A 23,130-nucleotide genomic window follows, 5' to 3' on the forward strand; every position below is an offset into this window, starting at 1 on the left:
ACCTTCGCCGAGAAATGTTCGCGCGTCGGAAGCATCAAGCTGCCGGTGATCGTTGCCAAACCGAGTACAATGTCGTCCCGTATTGAAAATCGCAATCGCGAGGATGCCGCCGACGTCGCACTCACGACGCCGCCAAAGCAGCCGCCGACATAATCCTGGAAGCCGACATTTTTTTAACTCTGCTCCTTTTGGCTTTAGCCAACTTCTCATCACGAATCCTCCTTGGAGAAGCACAAAGACTCTTTGCGTACGCACGCTATTTCCGAGAAATAGCGCACGCTAAAATTGCGCACGCAAAGCGCAAAACCTGGTTTGCGCTCGGCGACGACGCTATTCTTTGCATACGCAAAGCTTTAGCGTGCGCTATTCTAAAACTCCCTAACAAGTTATATTGTAACGTTATCAAGCCCTCGTAAACTTTGGGGCCGTCTGTTCGACCATAGTGCGCTGTACGACGAACTAAAGTTTTGGGGTGCATTATATGGGACAAAAGAGTGTAAGATGAGACCCTTTTTATTTTAGAGTGTTCTTGGTCGAGCTGGAATTGACAGAATAAAAAAGGACTATTTCTTTTTGTCTTGCCTTCGCAATGCTCGATGAAGTAACTATAGGATCTAAACCACCCGCCTGACGCCAGTCACGCTCGGCTCATGGAGTTGACGCGAGAACCGCGTGAGCACTCGACTTCGGTTCGTAACAATCAACGCCTCGGCGAACACTCGGCTCGTGTCCAACCTCTGCGGTGATGAGAATAGCCTAACTCTAACAATGCCTGTAGCTCAGGCGGGTTTTCCACTTTGCTAACCCCAGCGCGTGGGTGTGACTAACGTTGGCGAGATAGGATAGGCAGCAGGGCACGTGGCCGCTTGTTCTGGCTTCGTGTTGAAGAAATGAGCGATGCTCCTATTTCTCGAATTTTTTAAGTGGCTGCCATTGCCTATAAATAAAACTAAAAGCAATCTTACTTAGCTAATATTGTTGGGAAGTGACTCTCAATGGTATTTAGCGAAAGCAAAACAATCGTTTTAGGGCTCTTTTAATAGAGAAACGTTTGCGCAGTACAGGACGGTGCAAAAGTCTATCGCATTTCAACGTTAATCTTTTCAGCGATTTCAGCAACATATTTTTATGAGGGAGGCGTTTTAACGGAAGGGCCGCTGAGGCTTGTATAGACATGTTATCGCCTCCACGATTGCCTCATCGTCCCTTCCGAACTCCGGCCTCGCTCTGCACCAGCACTGCATCGAGTGAGGACATGTCAGCGCTCAACACGATCATGCGCCGAAAAAAATTGCGCGTAGTGAAGTGCGTCGAACTGCTAAAAAAGAAGTGCCGAACAACGACAAAAAGAAAATGTGTCCTTTCCTTCAATCACGCCAGAGTGTGTGTTAAATAAATGTGTCTTAAAACGTTACATCATAGTGTAAACAAGAAGAGTTTTAAACACAAAAAGCAAAGCAGAAATAAAAAGAACTACACGTGGCAACAAAGCAAAAGACAATTAATGCTCGCAAGCATAACCATTGGCATAGCGTCACGCCAAGATTGGTGTAGTAGGTAAAGACGACGACACGGCAGTGTCGTGCACCACCTCGCGCCAGGCACCACGTGCTAGGCTGCCCTCCATGAATCCGTTGTGTGCTCTTTAATTTTGTTCTGTCTTGTACTACCTAGGGTGCCTCAATGTCATTCTGTATAGGGCACGGTGTAAGATACACTCCTTAAGTGAGGACACGGCGGGGCTGAACGCGCGGCGTGAGGAATCAGATAGTGTTCGTTGATCGGGCATCCGAAAGGCTGCATCATTTCGCGGCCACCGTGCCCGCGGCTAACAGTGTCGCCGGTGGCCAAACGGCGAAACTGCGTGAGAGCGAAAAAAATTATCTCGTTACCATGACACCCCGGTAAACCATTTTCTTTTCTGCACGAGCGACGACCTCGCTGCAGCTCTGCGCGAATGCAGCATGAAGCGGCCCGAACCGTCTTTGCCGTGCCCATGGGTCGACGAGTCATCTACCGGCGCCGCTTGGAATCATAGTGAGAGAGAGAGTGAAAAGCGAACTTTATGTGCACTGCGCGAGGAGCGCGCTGTCCTCACCTGAAGAGTATTATCTTACACCGTGGTATAGGGTGATGCCACCCTTTGTAGTACCTGATGTCGACAGCACGCGCTCACGAATAAATACAGAGATATCGACGAAACCAAAATGTCGCCATAGCACAGTTAGCGCAAAAAACGCGTGCAGGGACACGCTCCCTCACGCGCTTCTGAACAAAAAATAAAAATAAACGTGTGGGACAAAATGGCCAGATGTCTCCACCCTAAGCAAAGCGTACATGAAGGTACCCAAGTACTACCAGCTGCTGACATCACCATCAAAACATTATGGTAGTGGAACGGAGCCCTCGTCGTACCTTGCATTGAGCATCGTTGCCGTTCTCGCTTAGCCAATGTTAGAATGATGCTGTTGGTAGCAATACAAACTAAAGACAGGATGATAGGACACAAAATCGGTTTCTGGGGTGCGGGTCAGCCCGTGGGGCCTGGTGTGAAATGGTGGTGCGCGCCACTGCCTTTTCGTTGTCTTCACTTTTCTAGCAATATCAAGGTTACATTCGGTGATTTCAAGATCACAAAGAAACCTTTCTGCCTTTTGTGCCTTGAGGTATTTCGTTTGGAGATGCTTTTGTGTATCTGTACGTCTCTACGAGTTGGATGCTGCAATGCGCTCAGAAGCGTTTTCCTTCGTTACCAAAAGGTTCGAAATTACCATTTACAATTATTCAACAAAAACTTGTAAAGAGTGAAAGTTAAAATTACATTTTTAAAATATACCTTACCGTTACACTAAACAGTGATTCATTGTAATCGCGGTGTTATTTTTGCCCTTATTTTTCATTGTACGGCTCAATCCGTTTAAAAATGTTTGAAAAAAAGAATAAGGGGCTATTAAAAATTGGCTACATTGTGGTTGTTCAGCAGACCCGTTTAAATGTGGGACCTTTTGAATGTGATTAGTGTTAAGGGTTCGTGAACATTCAGAATTTTACATTATTACTTTGATTTTATACTCTAAAAAACCCGCTGATAAAACACAAGCCCGTACCCGCTCCAGTAGTTTCGCTGCTTTCCTGTATTTCTTTGTTGATTGGTCAATAAATAAAAATTAGCTTTTTGGTCATATTAGACCCTATTTATTTATTTTGAATTGGTTTAAACCTGTTTTATTGTTTGGTGGCGCAGGTAGAGAGAAAAATGTTGTTCTTTTCAATTTCAGCTCTCGCTTAGAAAATGTAAAATGTCCGAGGTTCGGTGCCAACCGAGCCCTTTGGTGAATCTCGCTGGTTGCGATTTTGGTAACTAGTTATGATTATGCATGAGTTGTTATGGATAAATATGCCGCTGCATGCTTTGGATGAGTATGCATTCCCTGCTTAAGGGTATGCATTCTTTATGTTACCTTTGCCTAAGCGTAACGCTTTTTCATCACACTCGAGCTCGGCAGTTTTTATATAAACGGAAGGCCATTTCTACGATATGTGTTAATTAAAAGAACCTTCGCCGCTGAAAAAATACTGTGTACGCAAAAAATATATAGCTGCCTATTTGTTTTAAGCTGACATTTTGTAACTTGCATGAAAAATCAGAAAATTACTTCGTTTTTTATAAATACTTTTAATTTGAGACATTTTGTGCCAATCCGCGCTGAACACACTACGTTCTCAGAAAGCATAGGCAAACATAACGTCTATTAATATAAATTTTTAAGGCTTGATTGGTTTAAAATAATTAGGACAAACAAAGGGAACGAGATGGAGGACTCAAGCGTGTTTTCAAAGAATGTAGAGCGTAGTTTAAGAACTTTCTGCTAAGGATTTGTACTCCAATATGCCTTTAATGGTGCTGGGTCACGGGTTTTGCCGTTTCTCGAATCGCAATTACCTTTCCTGTTGTGAGATGTCGGCCTTGCTTGCGCAGTTTGTACCCCAACACTGAACTATTTTTTTCTTTCAATTTAAATATGCTAAATTAATACGAGCCTCACGTTTGCACAACGCATATCAATGTGTCTAATAAACGTATGAGAGCAAGATCACAGAATAACTTATACCGTTTGGTCCAAGCGAAGACATTCAAGATCTCCTACTGATATGGTGGTCGAAGGTAAAATAAACATTTTTTGGAAACAAACTTCCGCCCATGGCGGACGTCACAAATTTAAAAAAATGAAAACATATTAATTAGCAAAATAATTAACTATAATTGACTAATTAACTCCTAAATATTGAAAATAGACATGTAATTTCAATTAGAAATTTGCTCAGTGTCATCGAAAGCTCCGAGATAAGTTAATTTTAGGAAAACTTAAAGCACATCTGAAGCGCAATGGAGCGGTTTCCACGTGTGCAGCCAAGCCGAATGTCCAAAACACTTGAACGGCTAACGCCAGCTCTTGTGAGCACAGTGACGAACTGATAAAAACCAATGTTATTTACAACATGCGAAAACATTGAATAAACATATTACGCATTTTTAACCACGACACGGGTAGTTTATCCAAGAAACTTCTGGAAGTGTAAAATCTCCACACAAAACAACGACGCAGATTTGTGAGCAAAGATTGCGATCGCGGTATTGTGCAAGTAGGCACATGTTCTGAAAGTCGGGACTGTCTACGCGACTAATTCTCCCGCAACAATAAAATTTATAATTGTGACCGTTCGTGCCGTTGTTAATAATCCGAAAAAAAAATTGTGATGGAGTCTAACTTTTTGAAAAGATCGTTGGCGTCATTGATACATGGGTGCCGGAGCGTTTCGCGAACTAAGTTTGAGTGATCTAAACTCACTGCAGCTGCGCTTGTGGGTGCGGGAGTTTCCGTCTGCCGCCTAAACGTGTGTGTCTGCAAAAATGCGATTTTTGTCTACCCAGAACTTTTCCTAAAACAAAAGTTTAGCAATGCAATCCCATCACAATTCCTTCGGAATTTAATCACTCGAAGCTTAACCCTTCAAGTACCGGAACCGTGTATACTTGGGCGAGCTCCCGTGTAGTTTTTTTGGCTCCCTGTCCCTCCGAACTGGACAGCCATGTAAACACAGAATGTGTTTACGAGCCGGATTTCATGCGAAAAGTGGCACGCTCGAGTGTGACTAAAAAGTGTTAAATGCACACCAAGGCATGCACAGAATAAAAACCCCATAGCATGCAATGTTTTTGTTGTGGCACAAGTAGCATTTACTAATGCTTATTTATAGTATAATTTACCAAATAAATGTGCCTTTGTTTACTTTTCATTTTTGCTTTGATTTGTCTCGTAGAATTGTCGTGTGATGTTTTGTATCATTGTTATTACGTAACTATCTTGATGATGCTTATAAAACCAGGAGAGTGCAGAATGTCTCGTGCGTGCATTATGCTTGCGTTATCATTTGCCATACTTGGTTATGGGCACGGCTGGGCAGAGATACTAAACAAAGTATGACGGAATACAAACAATTGAATACATTAGTTTTAAGGCCAATATACACATACTGAGATATATTTGTATTTGGGTGACTGGATATTCCTGAGATACTTGCGAAACCGGGGAAAATGAATTGAGGAATGCAGGTACAGATTCGTACGAAATACTTTTTTTTACCGAACATGGTCATGCTTCAAAGAAAACATATTATGATGCATTTCCAACAACCTCACATATATCGCAAGTATCAAACATGGCACGAATAGGAACATTCGAAAATAATTCAAGCAATACACATAGTTTGATCATAAAACGATTTTGCAAACTTCGAGCGTCAAGTAATTACACTTCACCATGCGTTGCTTCTCAAAGAGCGTATCATCAAGGCACCGACGTTTTGGTCGCAGTAACACACCAAGGAATTAGAAAAGCTCCTTTGCCACCGCCAAACCAAATCCGCTGCGCGCATGTAAAATAGCCTATCAGCTTCATTATTACTTCTTAATTCGTGTTTCTGTATTTTTTTCAAGCCATGGTATATTTTATAATGTGTTTTTATTGTATGTTGCTGCTGCCAATGTAATATGAAATCCAGACTACGTCAAGCTGTTTGTGGCAGCTTTTTCTCTGGGGGGCTTCCCACCAGAGGTTTCTGAAAAACCTTGATTGATTGATTGATTGATTTAATTAAACACTCTTGTGTTCTCCGAGTTTATTATAATAACTAATGTTAGGTTCCGCATGGCACTCGCGGACGGAGGGCTTCTTCATTTTTACTTCGAGAGTTGGCAGTGCCGCGCCACCGCGAGGACACGCCGATTCGGCACGCTCCGATTCATATCTGCCGCCATGGCCCAACCGCAGTAAACGTCCAATATTACTGATAGCTTATCGCCTCCTGATTACCCAAGGCTTAACATTGGCGACGAGGGCAGACCAAGACTGCGCGTGGAAAGCGAATCACCGTCTTAACAGTGGCCACACTGCAAGGGAAGTTTGAAGAATTCCATAGCACAGCGTAGTCGGCCTGGGCTGAACGCTTTGATTTTTAGTTCCAGGCGAACAATGTGCACGGCGCTGGAAAGAAAAGGGCGCCAATGCTGCCCTTATGCGGCGCAGAATCATATAACACGGTACGAGCGCTAGTTGCACTTCACAAGCCGGGAGAATTCGGTTTCGAGGAAATACCAATACAATACAATACAATAAACTTTATTTTTCCAGAAGCACTGGAGAGGTCCCCAGACAAAAAACTGCTAAAAGCAGCTTGACTGGGTCTGGGTCCCCCTTATACATGGCAGCAGCTCGGACAACAAACATAGAGAACACTTTACCAGGGTGATAAGAAAAATAAAACAAGGTCACATAACCTTGGAGTAGCAGAAGAACAAAATTAGCTATGAATAGTTGAAACAGTAGGTACGTAAGTTTTTTCGCCAATTGTGTAGATGTTTATGATGTTCGTGAAACATTTTGGTGCGGTTATTTTGTGCCCTAGTCAGTTCTAGACTTGAATTTGCTTCCGTAGCTTGGAATGCGTTAAATAAAACTCAGCATTGAACATTGAAAATCTACAGAAGAGGTTAATACGCATTGTGTATGATCGATACTCTCATCGTCACTTCTATTTTGATTATGAATTTCTTCTTAAAAAAGTTTCGTTGACAAACTTGTCCGATAGAAGAGCGGAACGTGGCTTAGTCTTTTTTCATAAGTTAGTAAACGGTGTGTCTGATTGTGGCCCGCTTTTAAGTGATGTTAATTCACATGTTCCCTCCCGACCCACTAGAAATCATTGTACTTTTGACATTAATACTGTCTGTGATCTCTCGCCTTTATCACGCTGCCAACTGCTTTTTAACCGCATCAACAATGCTGAAGTGGATATATTTAGCGACTCTCGGGTGTTCGCGATGAAAATAAAAGTACTTGTTGCCAATTTGTAACGTTTGTGTATTTTTGCCATGTCTCTGTTATTTTAATTCCTCATTTATTATGTGTACCAAAGAAAAGACCTGCTGGTTGTTTTGGGGCGCTTGAAAATAAATATTTATTATTATTTATTATTATTATTTATTTAACACGTACGGTGCTTTGTAATGCAATAATTGGAGGTTGTAATTTGTGCGGCACCGAGGAAGGAGCCAAGTATCTACACGGCGTGTGTTTATATTACTTTCACGTTTCTCAAGTTCAGAAATAAAATACAAAAGAATTTATGAGTGTTGGCGATGAGAAACGAAGGGTGCAGAGTAAACGATAATTATATACGCGTTCTACGGGAAGTATTTGATATCTAGAAAATAATGGTTCTGTATGGTCTGTATATGAGGCACCCGCGATATAACGTAAAACTTTTTTTGCAATAATAGTAGATTTTGAAGGTTTGTCTTAGTTGTCGTAGCCCATACAAGATTACAGTAATTTAAATTGGACTCAAATAGTGCGTAGTAAAGGTTTAACTTAATACTGATGGGTAGAACATTACGACAGCGGGCAATAATTCCAACAACTCTGGAAAGTTTAGCAATTAGATAGTTAACATGGCAGTCCCACATCAGATACTCGGAAAAAAGTACTCCTAAAATTTTATGTTGGCTAACTTATTCAATTTGTGAATCACAAAGTTTTATTTCATTTTTAAACAGAACTGGTTTATTGATAGATCTAAATAAAATGGCCTTGGATTTTTCCGTGTTTACTTTAAGGCCATTCACTTTGGACCACATGTCAAATTTACTTAAGATATTATTCGCTTTACGTATCAGAACATCATCATCAGTAGCAGAAACAAAGAGGCTCGTATCATCAGCATAAATGACTAACTGAACTTGGTGATCGATGTTAACAATATCATTTATGTATACATTAAATAAAAGAGGCCCAAGTATGCTTCCTTGCGGTACACCAGCAATAACATTGTGAAAGGAAGAGTAATGACCGTCAATTACTACGCACCGTTTTCTATATTGTAGATATGATGTAAGTAAAGCAAGGAGTACTCCGCGGGCACCATATAGTTGCCAAGTTTTGCAAGAAGTATGTGGTGATTAAGAACATCGAACGCTTTACTGAAATCTATAAATGCACCTAACGTAAGAAACCTTTTTTTTAATATTTTGCAATATAATTTTTTTAAAGTAATAAGCCAAATTGACAGTCCGATAGTATAGAATGTTTTGTAAAAAACGAATTTAGGCGTGCGAGTATAATTTTTTTCAAGTGCCTTAGAGAAGATAGGTAATACTGATATAGGCCTGTAGGTATACGGGACGTTCTTATCGCCTCCTTTATATATAGCAGAAACATTTGCCCACTTCATGTTTGCTGGAAATTGGCCAGATAATAATGCCAAATTATATATGTGTGCTAAGCATGGGGCGATTACATATATTACATACTTAGCCAGCTTTATTTGTAATTGATCAACGTCACTACTTTTGCTGTTTTTCAGTCCTAAGAATATATTACATATCTCAATTTCGTAAGTTGGACTTAGAAAAAACGTATCGTTGTTATGCCTTACAAATGAAAGGGCACTAGGATTATACGCAGTGGGTTGTTCAACCGAAAAATAAGTGTTAAAGCATTCCGCCAGACTTTCATCGGACATAACTTGACCGTCTATTTTTAAGTCACCGATAGAGGGGGACACCTTTGTACGATTTATGACTTCATTTATTATTTTCCAAACCACATCGGGGCGCTCTCTAGTGACATTATGAAACAGTTGCTTATAGTATGAAGATTGTCCTTTTCTAAGTTCAGACGTTAGATTATTCCTAAATTTCTTAAAAGTCCCTCGTTTTTAGGAAAGCTGTGTATAGGCGGTCTTTTTTATGCACCATTTTAATGTGTACGGCGGTCACCCAGAGTTCCCTTATCGTTTTATTTACGGTTACGGTTTTTAACGGAAAATGCAAATGATAAAGTTCTTTAAAAACGTCCAAGAAAGTATTATAAGAGACATCGAAGTTTAAGCTAGAATAAACAAAGCTCCAGTCACAGTTAAGAACTGCATTCCTAAATGCCAGGAGGCAGTCATCGGACATTTTGCGGAAGGTGGCGGTACTTTTTACTTTTTTCGGTATTTCATAACTTTGTATCGACAAGAAAATGGGAATGTGGTCACAGATACTACAGCTTATAGTGCCAGATACCTTAACTTTGGTTGTAACATTCGTAATAAAAAGATCAATTCCATTTGACGCGGTTTGGGTGATTCTAGTAGCAGACGTAATTATATTTACAAAGCCGTTAGAGTTAAGTGTACTACTGAGAGAATTTGAATAGAAGGAGTCATCTAATATGTTAACATTGGAATCGCCGCCTAGAACAAGGCGATAGTTATTTACCGAGACATAGTCAAAGAAGCGCTCAAGAAAAGAAATGAAGTTTCCATAATCTGCCGAAGGGGGGCGGTACATAACACAGTAAAAATAGTCTTACCACATTTTAGAGTTAGTATCTCATAATTGCTTGATATTTGAGAAAACGCATGTAGCAACTCACATTTAATAGAACATTTTACGTGAGTAGAAACACCACCACCTCGTTTATCTGTTCGGTTCAAACAGAATTGATTATAACCTGGTAAAATGAGCATGTCAGCTTCATGCTAATACCAGGTTTCCGTAAACATTATTATGTCAAAAGAAACACAGCACTGATTTTAATGTAATATGATACTGTCATGTTTATTTGTTACGGAACGGACATTTAGGTGATAGATTAGAGTGTTATCTTTCGATGACAAGCAATGACCAAGGTCTACATGCAAAACTAACTCCCTGTATTCCATTACAAATTTAAAAAAAAAGAAACACAAAGAGACCCAGTAGATAAGCTAACTAATCTTCTCGATGTCAGCTTTATTTTTGATTGAAACGAGTGAGGAACCATCGGCTTGACGAGCAAATATTTTTCCATTGCTCACCCAGACATGTTTCCAGTTCGACTGCCGCTTCTTAGCAATCGCTTTGCCAAGAATACGCTTTAATGACGGGCAAAGATGCTCGTTCACAAATATCGGCGTATTTGTGTGGAGGCCTACATCCGAGTTTGTAAAGCGCTTCTTTTTTTCTTTCTGAAGTATTGCGTCGCGCTTGCTGCGGTTTACAAGCTGTAGGATTATGTTTATAGACTCAGTGTCCCGTGTCGGTACACGATGACAAATGGCAATATCCGCTCGAGTAATTTGTTCCCCAATTGATTCTCCCAGTTTTCGAATCACATCTGGAAGAACTTCGGCATCACGCTTGAGGACTCCTTTAATTTCCAGATTGGTGTTGCTCGAGTACTGCTCAGCGTCCATCAGTCGATCCTGGCAGTTCCTCAAGCATGTTTCCAGTTCATCGCACTTTTGCGAGAGATTTCCGCTCTCTTTCTTTAACTGAGCGTTTCTACTAAGAGACCATTGCTACCCAAGACCATCTGATATTTTCTATTGAAGAAAATTTCAAAGGCGTGATCAACAACGACTACAGTGCCAGCGGCAGTGTCAGGGTCATCAACGCAACGTTCCGGAGACACCACGTTTCCAAATTCTACGATGCTACCAGTGGACCTGATGCTACGGGACCGTTTGGGCTGCGAAGATTAAGATGAACGGCTTCAACGACGTCCTGTACGCTGAACCAAAGTTCATCTTCAAGCAGGCTTATCATATCGCCATCAGAGTTGAGAGTGCAAAGCAACAACACCAGGACCTGAAACGTCCAGTGACAGATCTCCTTCGAATGTCGTCATCTGCAAATAGGTCATCCAACACCTGATGCAGCACCGACTCGGGTCAACCGGGAAGAGGATGTTACGGCTGCGATAATCGGCATAGCGCAGAAACCTGTCCATTCCGAAAAAACAACGTGTCGATTTTGCAAGAAGGCAGGTCAGATAGATAAGGCCTGTCTAAACGTGGCACGGACTTTGACTTAAAGGAGCTGTGCAACGTTATTCAATTTGAATGTTTTCTTTCTACACGAGCTTACTGGCACAACTGGGACTCAAAGATACTCACACGCAACGCCATTGGCCAAGAAACTCCTTTGTTGCGCTGTAATTTCAAGGACAAAAGCGATCATTTTCATTCAATCTCTCTTTTGCAAAATTTGATGACGTAACTCGGGGATCGCAGTACACCCAAGTGACGGTATTTGAATGCGGTTCATAGATTGGACCCGAGCATTGCGTGGGCACTCGACTTGGGCTCGTGACAATTGCTAGCTCGAGAAGCAGTCGGGTTGTGACCCGTGTCCAATCGCTGCAACGACGACAACAGCCGAGCCATAACAATGTCTGGAACTCAGCGCGTGTCCTGCGCTTTGCCGACCCCAGCGCGTGGCTATGATCAACACTGGCGGCATATAATCGGCTCCAGATCACGCGGCCACTTGTTCTGGCTGCGAGTTGAGGGGGTGAACGCTGCTCGTTTTTCTTTAATTTTTTTCTGGGACTACTATTGCGTGGGGTGAAAAACGAACGCGTGTTTCATAGGTCATTAACGTTAGGGATCCGTTTCAAGCGGTATTTGCGCAAAGTACAAAAATTGTTGCATCGCTCCTTTAACAACGCTAAACGAACTTGGTGGGCTACCACAAGAGCGAAGTGATTCTGGAGCCACCGCTGTGTGGTTTCGACACAGAAGAACCGAATGATGTCTGTGCTAGCGTCGTAGTACCTAAGTAAGTACCAAGCAGTACTCAAGGCAAAAGAGAGAGCACTAAAATTTAAAGTGGACTCGGGAGTATCATTCCCAGTCATCATCCCAAATCACAATGACGGACATGACCGAACACGCTACCCCTATTACAGCAGAAGGGCATTACGCTTCAGATATAGACTGGTGAAGGACTACATTTCTCGGTTGAGGGCAAGTGCACGTTAGGCATAAACCTAAAGACTTCGCGCTACCGCTGCTAGTCTTAGCCAGAATGGGATGAAATCTTAAGGGACGAAACTAGTCCTCAGCGCTTGAGATTCGATTGAGTGGACTTCGCCGCCTTGGGCAAGACAAGTCCAACAAAACTGCTATAATCAAAGTCTCCGGAGCTGACGATGCAATGTGGAGACTCGTATTGGTGCGGAACAACGCAGTATTCTTCTTGACTGCTTGCTGACGCGACTCTTTTTCCCACGAGAAGCCATTCCGTATATATGAAAACATCTCGCGACATCTCGCGACATCGACATTCCTTTACCCTTAGCATTGATAGCGTTGTACCGCCTTCCGGACGCGAATGAAGCGTCGTTGAGGTGCGCTCTCGCAGACTTCACTCGAGGTGTCCGCTGGCTGTTGTAGACTGCAACCACCATGTTCCTCCAGCTTGGTTGATGGGCACGGTACTGGTAATGACCATGGAAGACCCGGCATGATCTCGTTGCTGTCTGGTTGGCGTTTACGTAGTTGGTCAGCATGGAGTGTTATCCCCCAGTGTCAATGTCGGCCATGCGTGCTCCCGTTGTCGCCATGACGTTTCCAGGAAAACGCTTTTCTCCTGTCTTATAGTTTCAGGCGTACACCGAATCTCCAGGTTGAATCATTTAGTCTGTGTCTTGCGCAGATACTTTGGAGTGTGATGGACATCAAGGCTTGTTTTCGAAATCTTACCCGTGTAACCTGTGTCGTACGTGAGCGGGTAATACCACTCGAAATCGCGAGTAAACGATCCGGGACTCGAATTTAGAACTGTCGCGATCACTGGCCGGGGTAATCACCTGAATACTACGCGGATTGGCTTCGTCTTGGCATACGGCAAAAAAGAAAACAAAGTGGCGATGGCGGAAACTAGCAGACGATCTCTCTTGGTCATGGAGAAAGCACTCAAAGAGACGATAATGTTAACCGCTTCAAAGTTGATTTTTTTTTTTTTTTTTTTTACGGTGACGATGCGGTGTTTTTGAGGTGGCTCCACCAGCTCCTTTCGCTCAATTTCCTTTTGGGTTGTATATTGAGATCAAAATTACTCCTTTCAGTTAGACTCAAAAATTGATTTTTATTCATCAGATCGATCATTGTAAGTTTATTCCAGGCGCTCTAAACACATACGATCGTAACTTGCACCGATTACGTTTCGCAGAAATGGCTTCCGCACAGTGTAGCGGTAGAGCGCCGAAGGCTTTCTCTGCAGTGATATGTAACTTACGTTCGCTTTGACACGAATGTGATTACAAAATCACAGAGAGAATTACTTCTTGGGAAGCAAGATGTGGTAGGGTTCTTGGCAGACCCTCTACATAAAATCTTCGATGCCTTTACTGCTGCACAAGTACACTCTCATTGCACACCCACTGGGGAAAACAATTTCCACATCATATACTGCGCTCGAACATTTTCATCCTTTAACGTAATGTTATGGAGTTCCCTCCAACCCCGAGGACGAGGATGTGGAGAAGCTTTTGTTTACGCGCACTCTGATAATAACAAGTATACCTTTCGGTGGAAGGTGCACGGTCTGAATGTGGTGCACATTCAGTTCCTGCGTTAAAAACAGTAAATTGCAATAACCACACATAAATGGCTGCACCTCATTCTTTGGTATTTCGAACGTCTGCCACCAAAGCCAACGGAGCAAACGAGCTTTGACGGCTCTCGGCGCTGAAAGCAGAGGACGAGTAGATCACGTAACGTATTTACTCGATTCGATCCGACGTTTCCTCCCGATCGAGGAGGGTAACGTCAGTAATTACTCCGAAGTAAACAACCCGCTTCTGGAACGCGAGTGCTGACGTCATCGAGTAAGCACGAGTAAGGTTTGACACGCCACAGTACAAAAAAGCCCATCTGTCAAGTCGCGAGAGAATTAAATACCTTAGCAGCTGCTCAGATCGTGACTTTTTCGAGCTTAGCGGTGTCCGTCTATAAATAAAAAGATTCCTTGCAAGGCTGGTTGTAATGCCGTCTTTTACAGTTCTTACCGCACGTTGCGCCAGACCTTTCGACTGTGGGTGAAATGGTGCTGTCTTCATGTGAGCTATGTTGTTTTCCGACGTGAACTTCAAGCACTCGGCACTGGTGAAATGCGTACCATGTCCGAGACCAAAGTATAGGGTATTCTGAAGTGACTGAACACATCCTGCAAACGCGACACGGTGGTTGAGCTTGTGGCCTGTTTCATTGGAACGGCCTCGATCCACTTACTGTGTACGTCGACCACTACTGAGATTTTTTTTTTTCTTGAAGGGTCCTAGAAAATCAACATGTACTCTGGACCAGTTTTTGTGAGTTTTGGGCCAGTTAACTGGTGCTTTTGACGCTGGCAGGGGCAGCATTTGGACACAGGCGTCACACGTCGCTGACGTGTGCTCTATTTTATTGTCCAGTCCAGGCCACGAAAATTTAGATTTTGATACCGCCTTTATAGCCGATGCCTCCTGGTGGCCCTCGTGCAGGAGTTGTAGGAAGCGCCCGCTAGCCTCCCTAGACACAATGACGCGGTGGCCACGGTATACCAGATAGTGTGCCCACCCGACAGCTCCAGTTTCCTTCTGTAAAATGGTTGAATGTTCCAGTTTAGGCTCTTTTTACATTTGGGCCATCCAATTATTATGTATCTCTTGACTTGCGCTAACGCTGAGTCTGTAGCCGTCATTTCTTTCAACTCCCTGGTTGCCACGACACCCTCCTCTAACTGCTCCATAACAAGCGCATATTCGGGAAGCTCACCTTCGGGACCTGTTTCTGTTCCTGCTGTTGCTACTGCCGGTAGCGGCAGTCTGCTCAGGGCATCCGCATTCAGCATTTCATGGCAAAAGCTGTAGCTCTTAGCGGCAGCTTCCCAAAAGCAGCGTTCATCGTTGAATTCGTGCCGCAGCCATATCGGGAGGCGGGCGTCGGATCTAGTAACCACAGAAGCGGCTGATGATCCGTGACAAGAATGAGTTCATGTTCAAAAAGGTACTCTCGAAACTTTGCTACGCCGAAGATCAAAGCGAGAGCCTCTCGCACTAATTGAGAATATTTTCTTTCGGCGGCTCTTATATTTCTTGATCGAAACCCGATGGGTTTGTCTTCCACGCCTTCTTGATGAAAAAGGACTGTTCCTATGCCATATTGTGAAGCATCGCACTCTTGTCGCAGCTCTTTCGCTACATCAAAATGTATTAGCACTTTTGCCGAACTGAGGGCTTTTTTTCCTATCTAAAACACCGCATCTAGTAGTGCACCTCACACCCAGCGAGCTCCCTTTTCCAAAAAAATGTAGAGGATCGTCATTGGGAACAAACCTGGCATAAAACATCAGCATTCCCAAAAAGGACCGGAGCTGGCTTACGCTCTTGGGCCGCGGTGCTTGCATGATGGTTTCCACTTTCGTTTCTAGTGATTAAGGCCCTGTCCGTCGATACGATGTCCCAGGAACATAACCTCCTGTTCTCTGCGCTTCTGTTTCCGGGGTTTCACGCCGCGATCCCTGAAATGTTGTAGAAGTGCTCTCAAATGTAAGGGATTGCCATCAAATCGTTCGGACAATTACACGTCGTCCAGGTATGCATGCACTCATTTCAGTCCTCGGATCATGGTCTATTGTTTGCCCAAATATCGCCGGTGCCCATGATATTCCAAACGGCAAGCGGTTGTAGCAGAAGACCCCACGGTGTGTGTTTATCACCGCTATCTTTCTCGATGCGTCGTTCATGGCCACTTGGTTGTATGCTTCCCGCAGATTCAAGGTGCTTAAGCAATCGCCAACGTTCCGACATGTGAACAGAGCCTCAATCCGTGGCAGAGGGTACTGTTCGACTTCACGCGCAGGTTTCAGCGACGCCTTGAAGTTCCCGTAGATGCGTACCGAGCCGTTCTTCTTCAGCACCGGGACGATCGGTATTCTAAGCGTGTGACTAGCGAAATAATTCTGACTTCCAAAAATCGGTGAAGATCTGCTGAAACCTTATTTATCAGCTGTAAGAAAGCGGCCTTTCCTTGCAGAACTTGGGCGTGGTACCCTCCTCGTGGTGCAGTCGAGTAGGTCAGGTGATCAGCCCGATGTCCGGAGTGAAAATATTTTAAAACTCGCAGAGAACCCCCTCCAGAGTTTCCATGTTGACTGGTCTGCTACTGAGCGGCACTACATTGCTTGTAAGGCTTAACTCGAAGGTGCCGGCCTTCTTCAGCTTGAAAATTAGAACACGTCCACACAAGCGTGAACCGTACGAGTTCAACACAATCAAACTGCAACCTACTAGGGTGTTTCGGTACGAGACGTGCATCTGGAGCTCACCCAGCACTTTTATTCTTCCTAGGCAGCAGGACGGTTTCCCCTGCGATGCTTGAAGCTTAGGCAAGCGTTTGCGTTGCTCAGTGTAGACATGCCGCGAGATGACACAAACGGGTGATCCAGTGTCGATTTTCATTAGCAGATTGACTCCGCACCAAAGGAGCTTGCGCCGCACTTCTGGAACCAGATCCACAGTTTTGGTATTCATGATTCATACATGCAAGTCTTCAGATTCTGTTTTCTTTCGACAGGTTCCCTGTTGCTTCTAGTGCTTTGGCGTGTACATGCGGCCTAGAATATGATTTTTTTTGTCCAAGATGTTTGCAGTTCCGGGCTCAGGGACCGCATTTTCCGCAGTGGAGACATGTTTCTTCGTACTGACAGCTGTTATCATCGTGCTCTCGGCTTCTCCAGTGCCCACAAACCCTTCCGTATTGTTGATGTGGCCGAAATTGTCCGGATCTTTTTCCTTTGACGTTCATCCTGAGGACTTCCGATAGTTAACTATTGATAGTTCCATCGATAGTGTTATCGACAGTCGACTATCGATAGTACTATCGATAGTTTTTCGATAGTCGAGAATTGATAGTTCAACCGGTAGTGTTTTGATGGTCGACTATCGATAGTACTATCTAAAGTTTTTCGGTAGTCGACTATCGATAGTACTATCGATAGTGTTTCGATAGTCGACTGTCGATAGTACTGTCGCTGGTTTTTCGATAGTCGACTATCGATAGTACTATCGATGGTTTTTCGATAGTCGAGAATTGACAGTTCAACCGGTAGTGTTTTGATGGTCGACTATCGATAGTACTATCGAAAGTTTTTCGGTAGTCGACTATCGATAATACTATCGATAGTGTTTCGATACTCGACTATCAATAGTACTATCTATAGTGCTTTGATAGTCGACAATCGATAGTACTATCGATAGTTTTTCGATGGTCGACAATTGATAGTTCAACCGGTAGTGTTTTGTTGGTCGACTATCGATAGTACTATCTAAAGTTTTTCGGTAGTTGACTATCGATAGTACTGTCGATAGTGTTTCGATAGTCGACTGTCGATAGTACTATCGGTGGTTTTTCGATAGTCGACTATTGATAGTACTATCGATGGTTTTTCGATAGTCGAGAATTGACCGTTCAACCGGTAGTGTTTTGATGGTCGACTATCGATAGTACTATCGAAAGTTTTTCGGTAGTCGACTATCGATAGTACTATCCATAGTGTTTCGATACTCGACTATCAATAGTACTATCGATAGTGTTTCGATAGTCGACAATCGATAGTACTATCGATAGTTTTTCGATGGTCGACAATTGATAGTTCAACCGGTAGTGTTTTGATGGTTGACTATCGATAGTACTATCGAAAGTTTTTCGGTAGTTGACTATCGATAGTACTGTCGATAGTGTTTCAATAGTCGACTGTCGATAGTACTATCGGTGGTTTTTCGATAGTCGACTATCGATAGTTCTGCGACTTTATTGAAAGTTTTTTTACTATCGGTAGTCAGATTTTTGGCGACTATCGATACTATCGATAGTACTATCGATAGTTTTGCACCACTAGAGCGAACACAGTTGTCGCACCACCGTTCGCCTCCCTTCCTCCTCTCTTCGCCCAAACTCCCGTCTTCGTCATCTCTAAAGCTGAACCAAAGTTGGGACGGTAAGTATTTGGGCTAGTTGGGTATCCCATTTGAAAAAAAAATAAAGCAAGAAAAAGAGAAGAGGGAGCGACGCAAACTACTAGAGTCGCAAAACTATCGATAGTAAACCGTGGACAGTACTATCGATAGGTTTACGATAGTCAGCTATCGTTAGTACTACCGATAGCGTTTCGATAGTCGACTATCGAGATTTCTTCGACAGTTTTTCGACAGTCAACTATCGAGAGTTCTTCGATAGTTTTTCGACAGTCGACTGTCGATAGTACTATCAATAGTTTTTCGATAGTCGACTGTCGATATTACTATCGATAGGTTTTCGATAGTCGACTAGCGATAGTACTATCGATAGGTTTTCGGTAGTCGACTATCGATAGTACTATCGATAGTTTTTCGATAGATGACTATCGATAGTACTATCGATAGTTTTGCACCACTACTATGTATGCCTTCTATATTGCTTGAATAACATGCATTCCCAGGTTTGGGGTCTGCATTTTTATGTGGTCTTGGCCTGGGTGTAACGCTTTTACAGCAGATCTGTATATGACTTGTTGGTCTTGTTTTTTCGTGTCCTTCGACAGAACAGTAGTAGACAGAATGGACCCCGTAAGTGATGACGTCACAACATGGCGTCTGGGTCCAAACAAACCGTTGCTAGGGACGTTGCTATGAACTAATGCATGGAGACACCACACGAGGCTGGATTTTCGGTTATAAGGAAGTAAATAATTTTTTGTAAGCAACCTAACTTCTTGATATCTAATTATGAAGATCTTCTTGTCATCTCAGCATCGTATTGCAACGATGAAAGCCATTTCTGAAGTCTTCCACTCCGCTTTACTTTGGTAGCGGACGACACGATATATTTGCTGGCCTCTGTTGCAGCGGGCGTCTTCATTGAATTGCGTCGGTAAAGGAGCAACATAATCAAGTGCATCGCCATGGCCGTGGAAGACTGCGCAATGTGCGTTTTTTTCTGTGAAGAACTCAGCTTAGTTCAGAGGGGCGAAAATTCCGTAAAATCAAACCACGTCATGCAGATCAGTTACGACCACAACCTGAAGTGCATTACCGGCGTAGTGCAGGCCAGCATGAGGAACAAGTCGTACGCCGTCGAGGTAAGTCGTTTGTTATTATTATTATTATTGAGGTTGTCAGGTTATTAAAAAATTGCATGTCTATTGCAATTTCGCAATTTTCTTCCTTTTTTATATACATTAAATTCCGTGGATGTGCTGTTTCGGTGAAGATCTTCATCGAACCCGTGATGAGAGTAAAATCTGTAACAAACTGACCTTATGTTTTTTTATCCAGTTCTTTCGCGTTTTGGGGTTTTGCAGAAATCTGAAGAAACTGCAAGAATCTTTCTCCACGCGATGGTTACAACGAGGTACGAAGCACCCTCCCGTAGCGCGAGTCCGCAAACAAAATTTGGGATCTCTACCGATCACCGTGCTTTTATCATGGGTGCGATGCGATCTTTTAGCAGACGATCATCTTGATCGCCGCCCCGACTTTCGATAAACCATATTTCGCATCGCACCCCACTATGAATTCATATAAGTGTCTGAAACTGATTATATTTTAAACAAGTGCAGTATCAGAATAACGATGAAAAGACGGTTAAAGTGCAAGTGAGCTGGTGTAAGTTATACATGATGATTGAAAACCTGAGACTGTGGTTTGAAAAACGGAAACACGTGAAGTAGAAAGAAAAAGGGACAGAAAACGTGTCAGTTGACACGTTTTCTGTCCCTTTTCTTTCTACTTCACAAGTTTCTATTTTTCAAACCACACCCTCAGGTTTTCAATCATCATGTATATCAGAATATTGTCTTTATTCACCCGATTCAGACGCCGGTGCCGGCAGGCGTGTGGCAGACGCCATTTTTCTTGCATTTGTCGTCTGCTGCAGGCATCTTCAGGACCGGACGTTGGAGTCGTAAATATTTCAGAAACAAGCGATTACGGGAACACTTCTGTTGAAACATGTATGACATTCAAGCTTTCTATATCTGTGATTTCTAGAAGTCTAAATCCTACTCCCGATTTTTGGACGGTCGATTTTTCGTAGCGAAACCTAGCCACATGTATTTGTCCATAACAACGACCTTAGCAACGGTTTGTTTGGACCCATGACGTCACACTTACGGAGTCAATAGTATACAGAAAACCATCTCGTTCGCCTTATCACGGTTCACGCGCGTCTTATATCTTATCATGTGGTTTTTACTTTTGTTTCACTAAAGAAACCAGAAAACAAGTGTCAAAACCATGTAACAGACTATAAGCACGAAAGGCTCCCCGCATGCGTTTCTCGGTAAAGATTGGAGTCGCATATAAAAAAGCTTTGGTATAGTGCATTTAGTTTTATTTGATAAATCATTAAGTACAGACCTTTCTGCTATTTACAAGCATCAACTGCCACTTGCTTCCCAAGCGACTTCCGGTTGCACCCTATTTGCAAGCCTGTTGAGATTGCTTCGTCACCAGCGCTCGAAAGCATAAATGCTACACGGACTGTACAATATTGCATCTATATCGGCTGTACAATATTGCATCTTGGAGGATGCAAGTTGGTTTGCAAGGATACTCGAAACATTATTACAGATCTCGCACTCCGTTATTTTGGTGTTCGCGGTTAAACGTTTCATCTACATTTCAAGCAGCGGTGTTAAGGTGGCCTTTGTCCATTCTTTTTATAAACCACAAGTTTTCTCGGACATTAAAGATTGGAGCATCACCTGGTGGCGTTTGCCATAAAAGACGTCTATAGCGCAGTGGGCAATCGTTGCAGGTGATACCGCAGCTTCGCTATCTAACCACCTTCACAGCGTGGATTGGAGTCTTAACGTTTTCGTCAATCTCGGGCGTGACATGTTTTGCATGATATCCAGCTTATAAACGTGTTTTGTGTGAATAAACGAAATCTTGCCGTTTCGAGAGCACGTAAAGGGTAAAAACGAATATCATATAACTGTCTATTTTCTTTTTCTTTTTTTTTTTAAATTTGACATTTCTCAACTTGCAACGAAAACAATTAAATGTTTCGTTTTTTAATAACGCCTTTTTTCCATGAAATTGGTGCCAGCCTCCGCTGAGCATAATGCATCCTAGAAAGCATAGACAATTATAAAATAACTAATTACAAAGTCTAAAGTCTCTTAAGGAGTTTCAAATATAACAAACAATGTGGACCAGATGGTATACCCAACCGTGTATTCAAAGAATGAAAAGCGGGCGGAGTTTAGAGAAACCACACCAAAATTCCTTAAGGTGTAGTGCGTCACGGGTTTTGCTGTTTCTTGAAGCAGCATCACTTTGCTGGTTGTGAAATGCAAACCTTGCCTGCGTTGATTGCGCTTCAAGTATTTAACTTTTATGTTTCTTTTGGAAAAACTTGCATTGTTATACGGACCCCGCCTTTCAAAACGAACATTATACGTTTATTGGAAATACGTTTATCATGAAATAAGTTATACCGTTTGGTCGAAGCGAAGACTTCCAAAAGAAGCAAAAACTTCTACCCGTACAGTTGTCTAGGAAAAGAAAAACTCTATTCGGGAGCTAACTGCCAGCCATGGAGGACGACAGAGATCGCAAAAAAAGCATACTAATTAAAACAATAATGAAGTAGAATTGAATAATCAACTTTTAAATATTGCAATAAACATGCGATTTTAATTAAAAGCTTGCAGTACGTCAACAAAAACCCCTATATCAGTCAATTTTAGGAAACCTCAACGCACGTGTGAAGCCCTTCAGAGCGCGATAGTTACTAATCGCGCTTCAAGCACAAGACTGGGGATGTGAAAACGCGGATGATTAGAATATATTTCGCTTTGTCGCATCGCCAGCAATGTAACTATTGCACGAGTGGAGACTTTAGCGCATGCTATACTGAGCCAAAGCTTCTACTTTAATAAACATATGTTCCAATATTTACTGTAAACATAAGCTCAGAATTTGGACCATATATGTTTATTGAAAAGGAGCATATCGTCTTAATTTTAAAACGACTTTAAGCACGGTTTTCGTGTGCTCGTAGGCGTCCTCAAATTAACTGATTTAGGGTTTTTCGATGACGCTCAGCAAGCTTCTTATAGGAACAATATGTTTCTTTTCAACTATTCAAAAGTTAATTAATATCTTGAAGATAAATATTTTATCGATTGGAATGATTTTTTCACGCCCCACGCGGCTGGCGATTTGTTCCCTAGAAGGGTTTATTATTAGCGAACACCTTAATTTGAGGGATCCTTGAAAAGCTTCGCAAAAAGACCCTCTATACGCCTTACATATATATATATATGGGTGGTTTCATCTCAAATCGTGCAGGCAAAAAGGGTCGAATTTTTAATTTCGACGAAAAAAATATATGTTATGGCGCCGTTTCTAAAACCGCACTCGACACAAACCGCAAGTTCGTCGGATTTTTTGTTCTCGACTTATGAATTTTTAAAGAGGCCGCGGCGAAAAGCAGTGTTTTTCACACCCGTCGTGGGTCGGATGTTTCGCTTGATCTCCCGCCATGGATTTTCAGTCCACATTATATTATCTTTTTTGAAGCACTCTGTGGACACATTTAAAAGGCTCCAATACCATGAAATAATTTTAGGCCTTTTGCTTTTTTTCTGTAATATTGTCAAAAACGCCTCCTCGGTCAATTGTTGACGAACTTTGACAATTAATTACTGGCGATCTACTTGGGTTACACCAATATTTTTTATGTCCATGGAGAGCCCGAAACACGCTCTTTATATTTATTATAAAATTC

Source organism: Ixodes scapularis, unplaced genomic scaffold (assembly GCF_016920785.2).
Source record: "Ixodes scapularis isolate PalLabHiFi unplaced genomic scaffold, ASM1692078v2 PGA_scaffold4__175_contigs__length_147842914, whole genome shotgun sequence".
Lineage (NCBI taxonomy): Eukaryota > Metazoa > Arthropoda > Arachnida > Ixodida > Ixodidae > Ixodes > Ixodes scapularis.